This window comes from Oenanthe melanoleuca, chromosome 2 (genome assembly GCF_029582105.1).
Source record: "Oenanthe melanoleuca isolate GR-GAL-2019-014 chromosome 2, OMel1.0, whole genome shotgun sequence".
Classification (NCBI taxonomy): Eukaryota; Metazoa; Chordata; class Aves; order Passeriformes; family Muscicapidae; genus Oenanthe; species Oenanthe melanoleuca.
The window spans coordinates 64,156,652-64,169,805 of record NC_079335.1 but is presented as its reverse complement, the minus strand read 5'-3'; the positions used below and the strand labels follow the sequence as shown (position 1 = coordinate 64,169,805).

General features: G+C 41.3%; 1 protein-coding gene across 2 annotated transcripts in view; it reads right to left on the bottom strand.

Moving 5' to 3' along the window:
- Window positions 1-12,906, bottom strand: part of PTPN3 (protein tyrosine phosphatase non-receptor type 3) — a 122,212-nt gene extending 109,306 nt beyond the window's left edge. For both annotated transcript variants that reach the window (XM_056484333.1, XM_056484335.1), the window contains exon 1: window positions 12,740-12,906. The gene's annotated coding sequence lies outside the window, so the exon portion shown is untranslated. The remainder of the gene's footprint in view (window positions 1-12,739) is intronic.
- Between the last annotated feature and the right edge of the window lie 248 nt (window positions 12,907-13,154).

The following is a 13,154-nucleotide window of genomic DNA, read 5'->3' as shown; positions in this document are numbered from 1 at the left end:
AACCTGCTAAATATACTCAAGCCAAATCATAACTAAACCAAGTAGTCCCTGCACCTAATTTTACATGCAAATCAGGTTAACATAAAAGGTTTTGAATATTTAAGTATACTTTCCCATGATGTAGCTTACAGGATTTTGTTATCTCCAGTAAGAGATCCGTAAGTTCCACTCTGAAAGCCAGGTCTAAATTTTTAGGTCTTGTGCAGCACTGTATAGATTTCACATAGTATGTGCACAGACATCAGGATTATTTCCTGAACCAATAGACAGCAGAATTACCTTGGCAAAATTTGAAAGGCTAACTTGGAATGTCATACAGGGAATGCCAACAGATTACATTGACTTTGTAACAATTGCTACAATGAACTGCTGGGACAAAATCAAAAAGGCTTACACCAGGAAGGCCAACCACTACAGCTGGCCAATTTGGAAAACAGACAGACTAACAAAAAAAAAAAAAAAAACAAAACAAAACAACAACAACAACAAAAAATATACAGAAACCAACTACAAACAGGATATGTCTACCTCAAAGTGTTTTGAAACAAATATAGCTCCACCATTTGTAAGCTTGTCTTAACACTCTTAATTTGTTCTGTAACAAACAGATCAATTTTTATGTTATTTTCATACATATACATACACACCATGCTGTCAGCCATAAAATCTTCATTCAGGTATTCATCATTTACATGTAACCAAAAATAAAGGGGTGGGGAAGTATTTGCTACTAATAGTCAAATGCTTTCTGATTAGGTTTGAAACTAGGTGTTTAAACACTACTCAAGCAGCATTGTTTGCATCAAGCAAACCCTTACAGGATTCATCCTCACTAAGAGCTTTTTCTGCTCTAAGGTAAGTAAAAATAACTGAGTATCAGCATTATAGCTATTTCTCTAATATAAAACAATGTAAATTCTTTTAGTAAGTTTATCATTGTGTACCGGAAACAGTATTGCATTGTGGACGATTTCCCACATTTATTTTCAACAGAAAAAAATATCCTTTATTTTAATAAGATTAATGTAATTTCTATTATGCTACCACAAATATTTTAGAAAAACATGGCTATAGATGACCTAGATCCCAGAATCATAGAAAAAACTAGGTTGAAAGGGACCTCTGGAGATCATCTGGTCTAACTGTTCCTGAAAGTAGGGCTTTAAAATAGATTTTCCAAGGTTCTATCAGGTCAAACTTTGAATGCTTCCAGCAAGGAAGACTTCAATACTTCTCTATACAATATATTCTAAGAATTAAGTAGTTCTCAAAGCAAATTATTTCTTCCCTGACATACAGGCATCTAATAAAAAAAAAAAAAACTAAAACCACAAACAAAATGAAAAAAAAACCAGTAAATTATTTTTTGTACCCTGCAAATAAAATCAGAATGATAGAATTCAATATCTGCAGAATATTTATTTCAAGTAACTACAGGTCTATAATAGATGTAACTGGTCAAGTCCTATGTTTATTATTAAATAACTTTGTAATATATCAGTGATCTCTTTTGGTAACTCTGGCACTATCCACTATCCTAAGAGAGTCACATAGGCATTCCCGAATGCCTCTGAGCATGCTACTACTACTCTCATCTCTTAGGATTCCAAGCTGCCAGCTCTCCAAGCATGAGCCCTTCCCCTCTTCTCCCAGATCCCAGGCCTTTGTGAGTACCACACATTCCTCTGTAGTGCCAGTCTTGCCCAGCCATCAGACAAAGGATGCAGAGAGCACCAGTGTAGGTAGAGACTGAACATAAGTCAAGCACCTGCCCACTCTCTGCCCTGTGGGCAAAGCAATACAGACATCTGCAGAGCCTCTCTCAGAAGCCCCAGCCCTAGGGCAGGCAGTAACCTCTTTATACAGTTCACAGCTAGATGTCTTTAAGACATTACACATAAAAAATGCGTTGAAACCAAGAGGACCAAACATTACTGGTGCAGGGATGGACAAGCAGCATGCTTTTGAAACAGCAAAGCGCAGGAGTGAAGTGTTTATTTGACCCAATGTTGCTAGAGGTCAGCTGACAGAAATCAGAGTTAAGAATATGAAGAAGCACAAACTTGCAGCTCATTTACTCGTCACACATCAACTGCCAAAAGGGATCTCGATTGATGGAAAAGAAGGACATTAATAAAGCCAGGCTCCTCATGCTGTCTAACCTTATCTGCTGGCGAGAAGCACATTTGCTGATTGCCTTGAAGTTGCCTCTAATCAATCCAGTAAAACAGGCTTTTTTATTACCCATGTTAAAAGTTCAACTTTGCCTTATAACACGCAGATGGTTGTAAAGCCAGTATTTCTCCACACTGCCAGAAAAGGAAAGCAAATGTGCTTGAAGGAGTGCCACAAGCCATCTCTAAGCAAGAGAGGCCATTTCACAGCTCTGGGTACTGGCACGTGGCAGCTGAGGACCACTGATAAACAGAGGACTCCTGCAGTGCTGTGACCATCCACACAACTGAGGGACACCTACAGCAACACTTTATTCAGAGCTTCTGCAACATTAGGCCTACAACCTACTTCTGTAAAAAAAGTTGTAAGGATAAGCATAGCATCTTGAGCTAAGATGTAATTTTACTTAACTGAATAAACTAAGCCTTCTAGTACCTAAAAGGGGACTACAAAAAGAGATGGAACCTTTCACACAAGCATAGTGACAGGACAAGGGGGAATGCCTTTAAACTAGGAGAGAGTAGGTTCAGATTAGATATTAGGACAAAATTCTTCCCTGTGGTGGTGGTGGTGAGGCAGTGGATGCCTCATCCATTAAAGTGTTCAAGGCCAGGTTGGATGGGGTTTGAGCAACCTGTTCTAGTGGAAGGTGTCCTTGCTTGCATACAACACAGAGGTTGGAACATGATCTTTAAGGTCCCCTCCAACCCAAATCATTCAATGATTCTATGATGATAAGCACTGGAGAAGACAGATCACATTTGGTGTTTACATTAATGTGTTTATAAATGTCTGGGGCACAGAAGACAGCGTAACAAGCATGGGTCAAAAACCATCTACTTTTGCCTTTGGTAAATGATAATAAAGCTGCAGTGCTGGACACTTGGGAGACTAAGAAATGTGCAGATTTATTTCCTTCATATCCAGTTAACACAGCTTGCAGTTGTCTTTGGCTGCTTACTTTGACACCCAAGAGAGAAATTTTAAGCCAGTTGTTCTATACTGGGAAAGACTGACTTCCCAGTTAATCAGGAAAAAAAAAGCAAAACCAAACAAGGAGGACCACAGTACGCAACAAGACACTACTCCAAGTCAGTCCAAAGTAGCACACGCTGGTTAACAAGTAACAGAGGTTGTAACTGATAATAGTAACAAAGTCACTTGCTCCTGAGAGTTCTTGGCGACAGAGCTAACTTTAGATCCCAATACAACCGATTCTAGACGCTTGCTTTCAAGACCACATTAATTAATTTCTGAAAATTCCGTTTTCATAGCATATTATCCTTCAAAACTTCTTTAAATAAAGGGTCAGGGTCCTTATTCGTAGGCTAAAGAAATTGGGGAAACACATCAGTAGAAAAATTGGTTTCCTGCATAAAACAATCACAAAACCTCTGCAATCCTTTTGCTCCAAGAAGATGGAGGGTTGTTTTAAAGAAACATTATTTATATTGTGTTTTCAGAATCAAGAAGTCAACACAAATAAGAAGTTGTTATTCCAGTGATCAATTACCTTTATCAGCATCATAGAATCATTTAGGCTGGAAAAGATCTCTAGGATCTTCAAGCCCAGCCATTAGCCTAGCACTGACACCACTAATCCACGTCCCTAAGTGCCACATCTACATGCCTTTTAAATATGCCCAGGAATAGTGACTCCACCACTTCCCTGGACAGCCTGTTCCAGAGATTGCTGATTCGCTTGGTGAAGAAAATTTTCCTAATTCTGAATATGCCCAACTTCATATTCCACTGCATCATCGTTTGATGACCACAAGATCTTTGATGGTTTACAAGTCAGATAAATTTGTTTAGAAACCAAGTACAGTTAGATGAATAATACTCACAGTAAAATCAAGTGTACTGCTACCTCAGGATCTAAAGCCAATATATATCAACAAGTAATAAATAGGGTTTACCAGTTTACCACTGATTTTTAAAACTGTGTAATTATTCAAAATTACAAGGAGATAACTGTGATGCTGCAATCCTACACAATCTGCTCCAACAGAAGTATGATGTTCCAGATTCATTCTAGGGAGATACAACCTGATGAACGCAGTGCACTGGCAAGAAGGAAATGCTGTTGGCCAGTGCAGGCTCTGTAACTGAACAGTAATGGGACACTTGCATGATACATCAGTTATTTGGTACCTTTGGTCAAAAGCAACACATATCACATTAATGAATTGAAAGATTAAATATTCATCCAAAAAATAATAAAGCACTATCTGTTCAAAAAAAGACAAAAAACCCCCACAAAACACACAACCCACAACTTTTCCCACTATTAAATACTAAATCACTTCCTAGTTACCAAGAGCTACAATTAGGACAGCTGCTTTACCACAAGAGTATTCTGGGGAGTTCTAAAATATGTCAGGGATTTTTGGTTTCTTGTCACATCAGTAGTGCTCCCTGAATGGTGTGGTCCTACAGAAATTTTCTCCACTTATTAAACTTTCTGGCAACTACTTAAAAAAAAAACTGTGTTGCTAAAGCCAAATCTGAAAGCAACAAGAAGGAAAAACTTCCACCATGGCTGCAAATATAAGACCCTACACCTATGTGCAGTCTTATTAAAAGCTGTTAATGTAATAAAATAAAGTACAGCATCACAAATTAGGAGTTGGCTAATATTTGCACATCTGAATTTTCTCAGTGATACCTCAAATTACCTACACTTTTGGGGTAAACCAGACAGCATTGATTACACCCGAAATTGTTCACAATTCTAAGTTATAAACAAATATTGGATTTTTATCACTGGATTGCAGCATTCTATGAAACAGCCATCAAATGCTGCATACCTCTCCAAGCAGCCCATGCTGTCTTGTTCCACTATTGCATTTTTAAAATTGTTTTATTAAATACATGGAAAACTTAAGTTTTTTAACTAGGCAGTCATGCATGGCTAAATTCTTAGCAACATTTTCAGGTGCTATGCAAAATAAACTACACTTAAAAAATCATGCTGAGAAGATAGAAAGGTTTATGATCATTAAAACAATAAGGTCTTTCTGTAAAAATATTCCGAAAAGACATGATCTCTTTTGAAACTAATTATTAATAGAATAATGAACAAGACAATATTTAGAATGGCTTATGCTTTACCCAAAGTCAAGCTCATCATGAATTTCCATCAAGTGAAAATTGTAAAATCTTTTTTAGGCATCTGGGAATACCATTGATGAAAGTGGCAATGGGCAGAACAGATACTAAAATGGCAACGAGGTTTACACTATTTTTAATAGAAGAATTGTTCTAATAAACAACTGCACCAATTCACAAATGGAGAAAACCAAGACTTAAAATTGAGTTAGGCATAGGAAAGAGTGGAAATCTTAATCAAACAGCAGTAGTCTAGGCAAGTCTGTGTGAAAGAGGAAGCTATCAGAGTTCAGTAATTTTATCCCCTTAAAGTCTTTTGACAATTAACACAACAATGGACACACTGAACCCAAAAATAAGAAGATAGGGACATCACAAAAATTTGAGCCATACCATAACTATGAACTTAATGCACTCAGTAGGGCAGGATGTCAGACAAATGTTTTTAAACAAGTATCCAAAGTGCTTTAATAAATCTTTACTGTATATATATTTATTTATTTATTTATTTATATATATATACATATACAGATATATATAGAGAGATACATATAGATATAAATATGGCTACAAGCATGTGTAAAAAATAGACATTATGTCATCCTACAACAACCTCTGAAACCCAATAAGGACAGCTTGTACTCACGAGGTTGTTCAATGCCTTTTTTTCCTACAGTAAACATGGACTCATAAATTCTGAAAGAACAATGAGAAGATAAGGCAAGCTGTACTTTAACATGTGCTAACTGATCTTCAACCTGACCAACCTACAATATGTTTTATCTGCAGGCTCTTAATGTGTTAGTTAGATATCAGCAATACAGTCAAGAAGATCCAGACAAACCACTAGCACTGAAACTATGGCAAAAAAAATACTTGCATGTCCTTAACTTCAGGTACATATGCAAATCTGCCTCAAACAAAAGCTGTGCCTCTATCTACACCATTATAGTTCCAGAAGCATAGTCCTTCCCCATCTGTATAAGAATATGCAAAAAAGAAAGCCAAATCACAAAAATTACGAAAAGCCTTTAGTGACACAGGTGTAGAAACTGAATATAACTGCACAGACATCCAATACCTAGGATAAAAACCTTAAGTCCAAAAAAAAGAGAAAAACCCCACACCAAAGCTGAGTGAAACGGCAGAGATCAGACCTCTGCATACTTGGGCCAATCCCTGGGGAACACCCTATGTTGAACAAGAGGCTCCATAGTCACAGAACTGTGGGCAAACAACACAAGAACAACACTACAGTATGAAATCCCACATGTATACAAGTCACAGCTCAGGCTCACAGCTTTGATTCATAAAAGGCGTCATTCCAGAGAGCATAACTGTATCACATAACTTGCTAGGGAAACAGCCATGGTTACTCATCACAGCTTGGTGTTATGAGCCTCTGGCTTTCCATAACACTGCACACACCAGATTAAAATCTCTCCGGGGGTGGAGGGAAAGGATAGCAGGAAATCAATGAACAAGATGTCAAATCATAATTACTTTCATACTTCAGAGCGCAAATAAAACAGCATTTGACTTAGTAGTGAAATACTTCACTGTTGATTTCAGCTGCTTACAGCTGCTCCTTCTCTAGAATTATTTTTTGAAGCCTTGCTCAGACTAAGAAAGGAAAAAAGTCTGGTTCAGAATAAATAATAAATTACTTGAAAAGAAAAGTGGTTTTCTGCATCTTGCTATAAAAAACCTTAAAGAGTAGCTTTACTTAGTGCACATGATGCATGTTTAATTTGACCTTTAAACCATATTGTTGAGGCACAAGCCTTGGTTAGTACTACTGGCACTGGTCAGAAGCACCAAAATTAGAGTTACCACCAAAACACTGCAACTGTATTTGCCAGCTACAAAGGCTGAAGCATTTTATGATCCCACAAAAATTTTACCATTACTTCTTCTTCAGAAAATATAAAAGTGAAGCATATTTTGTACTGTCCACCTTAACATCAGAAATTAAATATTTTAGCTTGTTTGAAAGGTTGTATGAACTGAAAGGAAGAGTACACAATTGCAGTAGAAGAACAAAGAGTTGGATTAACTTTCTGTACAGCCAGTTTTCTTCTTCTTGCAGAGAAGTTAAAAATACACTGATTTTATTTTCACCTTGAATAACTAAAAACTTCTTGAACTCCTTGTAAAACTTTATCTCTCACTAAGATATCACATGTACAGGTTTGAATTGAGGACTGGCTTTTGCTTCACTTTTTATGAATTTCTATGAGCAGCATGACTTAATATTAGTGGGAGAGTTGCAAAAACAAAAGTAGTGACTGAACCAAGAACCTTGTGACTGGCAAGTTACTACCTTCATACTACACAGCATTGATTGAGAATAATTACCTAACCAATTTCAGAGCACCAGCCACTAGCTTGAATCAGTAAGAAAAAAGCTGGTTGTTGACAAAGATGATAAAATAGATGGCTGTGACAAGGGTTACTACTTTGCCTCTTGAAACATACTCACTGAATTGGTCAATACAAGCAAGCATGCAATTTACTAGCTTGGCTGTATTTCAACTTTGTGATGCACGGAAAAGAACCCATTTCACTTTTGGCAAAACAACACCTTTCAGAAAGCCTAATACTCCTTCTGCTAAAAAAGGGATTGAGATCACTTATCTTGAAGAGTTCATCTCAACTCCAGATTCTGAAAAACAGCTTCCTCAACAGTGTTCTTAGTCATAATTCAAAGCTTGGGACATTCTCCCCCTCTAACATATGTTGCTGTGCTTTTATCAAACCTAAATTTGCCAAGAGAGGGAACTGACGAAATTACAGCCAATATAGCAGATTAACATATGCTCATAGCATGCACAAGCTTCACTGCTTCTGGGATTTCTATTTTATTTGTAAAACTGCATTACTTGTCTAATGTTCTGTAATCTTCATATTGAAGAGACATTTGCAGAAGTTTAACAGAGGGAACTTAGTCAGAGAGATACATCAGACAAGACCAGTCCTAATGATTTTAATTTCAAACAGAGGCCATTAGGATAATGTGCTGTTTCAGACTTAAGGACCTAGAGCCTGCAGAGATGCATCATTTATGCAGTGATATGGCCTCCTGTTAAATCAATGGTGACAGTTCTTGGACAGAAGAACTGCATTTCTTGAAAGGAGAAGTATTGTTATTGAATGGAGACACATGCTGAGAAGGGATAGTAAGACAATGTGAGACAAGAAGGCTCTCAAACCACAGAAGTATGACAGACAAAGCCAGAGGAACCCCAAGACCAGTGAAGAGGCAGATACAAGCAGAACTGTATCTTTTTTTACCAACTTTTTTTTTTCTGGAAACTCATTAAGATAATACCTTGCATCTTCCTGAGGAGTATCAGATACTCTGTATTCCAAATTAATTCCAGAGCCCATATTTTGCTTGGACATCTCTAACTTGTAAGCCAAGAGCCCTTGGTAAGACTCAGGTGAACAACAGCACAGCAGTGCACCAAGAACCTCCAAGGTTTTCAAGTCTCTCTTGATTCCTCCCGATCCAGGAGACAGGAACCCTTTGTTACCATTACTTATGTGAAATGTTTGGAAATCTAAACCAAAATCTAGCACATAGGAATGACCAGACTTCAGCATCACAGTGATTTCAGGACAACTCAAGCAACCGAATTATGTACAAAGTGTCAGTGTTTTCTGTGGGGAGAAAACTCTTCAAGACTGTGAATAATGTTCCACAATAGGAAGAAAAATTAGGACAAAAAAAAAGCTTTGTAAAGCAAGCTATTAGAAAATGTTTTCTATAGTATCTGATTTCATAGCATTTCATAAATGCAAGGATATGAAAAGAAGAAAGAGAAGGAACACAATGTCCCATAGTGGGCACGTGACTAAGTTTCATATTACAATGCTAATAACAGAAATTAGAACTACTCAATGAGGTTCAGTACACATTGATTGAAGGCAATGGTATCTTAGGGTATGGGGAGATTAGAATAAATTATCTCAAGGTATGAAAGGATGAAACTTGCAGCAGATCTGTTACTCCACTCCAACTGCAAGTGTGCCTGCTCTTTCTCCTTAGTAAACATCTCAACAGAAGAATAACTTGCCTCCCATAAATTCCACTTGTCATGAGGAAAGCCCACATACACCTTCTGACTTTAGGCTTCAACAAGAAAACACTACAGCTCATGAAAAGCATCCAATTACTTGATACTGACACTTCCCTTGCCTGGATTAAGTTACCTAAACTCTGTCTCTCTTAAGAGAAAACCCCAATTCAGAGTTACTTGATTGATTTCTATTCAAATGAGCCATCCCATCCTCCAGCCCAAGGCATGGGATGCTTCCATCAGGGGCTAAAATGCTACAGCTATGGGTTCTCATCAGTGTTGTGCCAAATTACCCTTGCTGATTAACATCATGCACTCAACACCATGGAACAAAATGTACACTGCACTGCTACACATAGGTAGCCAGAAGAAAAACCGATGCTACAAACACCAACAAATACAAGGAGGAAGCAAAATGAATATTTTTTGCTTAATGTACTCAAAGCTGTAGTTTTGGGACAGCTATCCACCCAAAAAAAAAAAAAAAATAAAAATAAAAGGTGCTCTCTCATTTTCCTGTGCAAACTCTTCAGTAGATGAGCACACACTATTGCCTCTGACAGAAATCAGTTCTCAAGTTCACAGTTATGAAGCTCAGGGAATGTGTTTCTCAGTCAAAAACAGACAGAAGAAACAAACAAAAAACCCACAACAACTAAAACCAAACCCACAGCACAAGGTTTGTATAAAGTTTACTATGACATCTACCACATTTAAAACAGTGAAATAGATAACTGTGGTCTTCATCACCACTAAACTACATTTTACTTTTAACTGGTCAAGTTCTAATGAACAAATACCCCTATGCATAGATGTCAGGACAGCAAATATTATTTGTGAATGAAGTGACAAAACGGAAGACCTGCTCACTGTACTGGCATTTAGTCCACCTTGGAGAATTTAACATTAATGACTTCAGTGCACAAGACTTTTGGTGTTGTACCTATGTAAGGCTACTCTTTCAGTGTCCATGTAAAGCTATCATTTACCCACCAGCATAAAAAGTAGGTCACAGCTTAGAAAAGTATGGACACATGTCTCTGCTATAATACTGACTGCTAAAAAAACAGTCCACTCAAGATCTTATGAAATCAGCTGATATTTTAGAGTCCTGGATTGGATGAAAACATGATTTATCACATGGTAAGTCATGAACATATTCAAGAAGATGATGATACTACCACTAGCTTTTTTGTTGCTACTGCCTACTGCTTTAAGCATATTACACCAATAATACAAGATTATTAATTGAGAAGCAGTTATGGAGCTTTGTAATTTAATAGCATATCACTCAACTATAGTTTTATCAGCATCTTACTTTGTACAGAAAGTATTTTGGAAGCATGAGGGTAAAGAGTTAAGTATTGTAAAGCACAACGTGTCACTGTGATAATTTATGTCTTAAAATAATGAACTGTCCCAGTCTTAGAATATGCAAAAAGTTGATGATGGAAGCATCAGAAATGCTCATTAAGTCAGAGAGAGAGAGATGACAAGTGTTAAGAGTTCTTCCAGGAATCCACTGCCAGCAATATCAGAGTGTTTAATGAAATGAAATTAATCTTATCATCACAAGTTGGTCCTTCAAATGAGTTGTTCTGTTAAGTGTACTCAGAACTATGCAGAGTATTACATTTTTTCTTATGAACTAGAAAACAAAAATGTATTAGGTATTTGTCACCACCTATCAAGACATTTTTGCCACAGGACGATGCCAGAGAACGTCACCATCATAAAAATTTAGCACTTGTATTGCACTAGTGAGCAAGCCTCTCTAGGTATGGCAACTGAGCAGACCCTTCCTCCCCACAGCTCTGCTTGTTGACTGTTTCCCTTGTGATCAAACCCACTCAGGTAATAGGGAGAGCTTGCTTCTTGTACAACTAGTTTCAGAAATTTTGTTTTAAAAAAAGGGAAAGTGCAACTGCCCCCCAAAGCTAAGTAAGTATTCTACACCTACATTAACTTTAAAAAAAAAAAATTCAATGCAACACTGTGCAAAATTAATACTTCAGTAATATATGTATTTCTACTATGAAGACAGTTTGTGATTAACAGAGTAGCAGTACCAATATTTAATAGCATTACCAATATTAAATAGTATTAAAGAACTAACTTGTTCTGCTTTCTGTTACCCAGGCATTAGAACAGGAGCAATTTGTGTGACAGGTGGAAGAGTGCCACAAGGGAAGCAACCATCCTAGCAGGGAAGTCAAATAAATCCCAACTGGATCTTTGAAAGAGAGGAAAGCAAGGAGCAACAGAAGGAGAGACTGACTAATTACTTCGGATAAGTTCAGACAAGAGAGGAAACGAGAAGTGCTGCAAGATGAATGAGAATTTTATATTAAAAGAAATATCCTGTTTTACTGCTGTCACATCTGTTCCGTAACACCAATGAGGAAAATAGTTGCCGCAGCTGACATATATGGATGTATTACAGATATATTTGTACCTCCACAGCGCAAGCCAGCACCCAAAATGCTGAAAAGTAACCGCTGTGGAGCCTGTCCGCTCCGTGGTACTGCATCTCCGGGCTTTGGGGTTCTGATCCCCGGCAGACCCATGCGGGCAGGGGCACGGCCAGTGCCGCTCTGCGCCCGCAGCGCTCCTCTCTCGCCTAAAATCCCCCGAGGCACCCGAGAATACTCTGAAGTCGGGTGCTCTGCCAGCAATTTGGGAACAGGGAATAAGCCAAACTCGCCCTTATGTGAACAGGCAGCAAAGGTGAGCGCCGGGGACGGGACGGGACCGGACCTTCCCCATGCCCGGCGCTGAACACGCAAGGCGCGGAGCGGCACAGCAAACGGAGGACAACGCGGAGCGGAGCAGCGCCGCCCCCGGTGCACGGCTCGGCTCGGCTCGGCACGGCGGGCTGACACCCAGCCCGGCACGGCTCGGCTCGGCACGGCTCGGCGGGCTGACACCCAGCCCGGCTCGGCTCGGCTCGGCACGGCTCGGCGGGCTGACACCCAGCCCGGCACGGCTCGGCTCGGCACGGCTCGGCGGGCTGACACCCAGCCCGGCACGGCTCGGCTCGGCACGGCTCGGCGGGCTGACACCCAGCCCGGCACGGCTCGGCGGGCTGACACCCAGCCCGGCACGGCCGCGCACCTCCCCGCTCACTTTCCCCGCGCCAGCCGCCGGCAGCAGCGCTCGCCCCCGCTCTCCCGCGGGGCCGGCGGCCAGCCAGGCACGGCGCGGGGCCAGCCCCGGCCCGGGCACTCCACCGCCCCGCCGAGGTGCAGCAGCAGGAGAAGGAGGGAGGTGCGGGGCGGCCCCGGCGGCACCGCCGCCCCCGCCTCCCGGAGGCGCCCCGGCGGCGCCAACTTTCCCCGCGCCCCGCGCGCTCCCGCCGCCTCGCCCGGTACCTGCCGCGCCGCCCCGCGCCGCCGCCGCCGCCCCGCTCCCCCAGGGGGCGCAGAAGGCCGTCACGGCCGTCGCGGCCGCCGCCACCGTGCGGAGCGAGGAGAGCAGGTGCGGAGCGCGGCACCACGGAGCCGATCCCGCTCCCGCCGCCGGCTCCGCTCCTGCGCTGGGCTGGGCGGGCGGGGCGCGGCCGGGCGGGGCGGGGCGCTGATGGGCGCCCGCCGCCCGCGCTCGCCCCCTGGCGGAGGGAGCGCCCGGCCCAGGCCCGCCCGCCCCGCCGCCGCTCCCCGCCTCGGCTCCGCTCGGGTCCCTTCGGCGCTTCCCGCCGGTTCCTCAGGGGGATGGCGGCGCTGGGGCTGTTCCCCCGGCTGCCTTCCACCCGCAGGACTGTCCCGCCGCCACCTGTTCCCGCCCGGC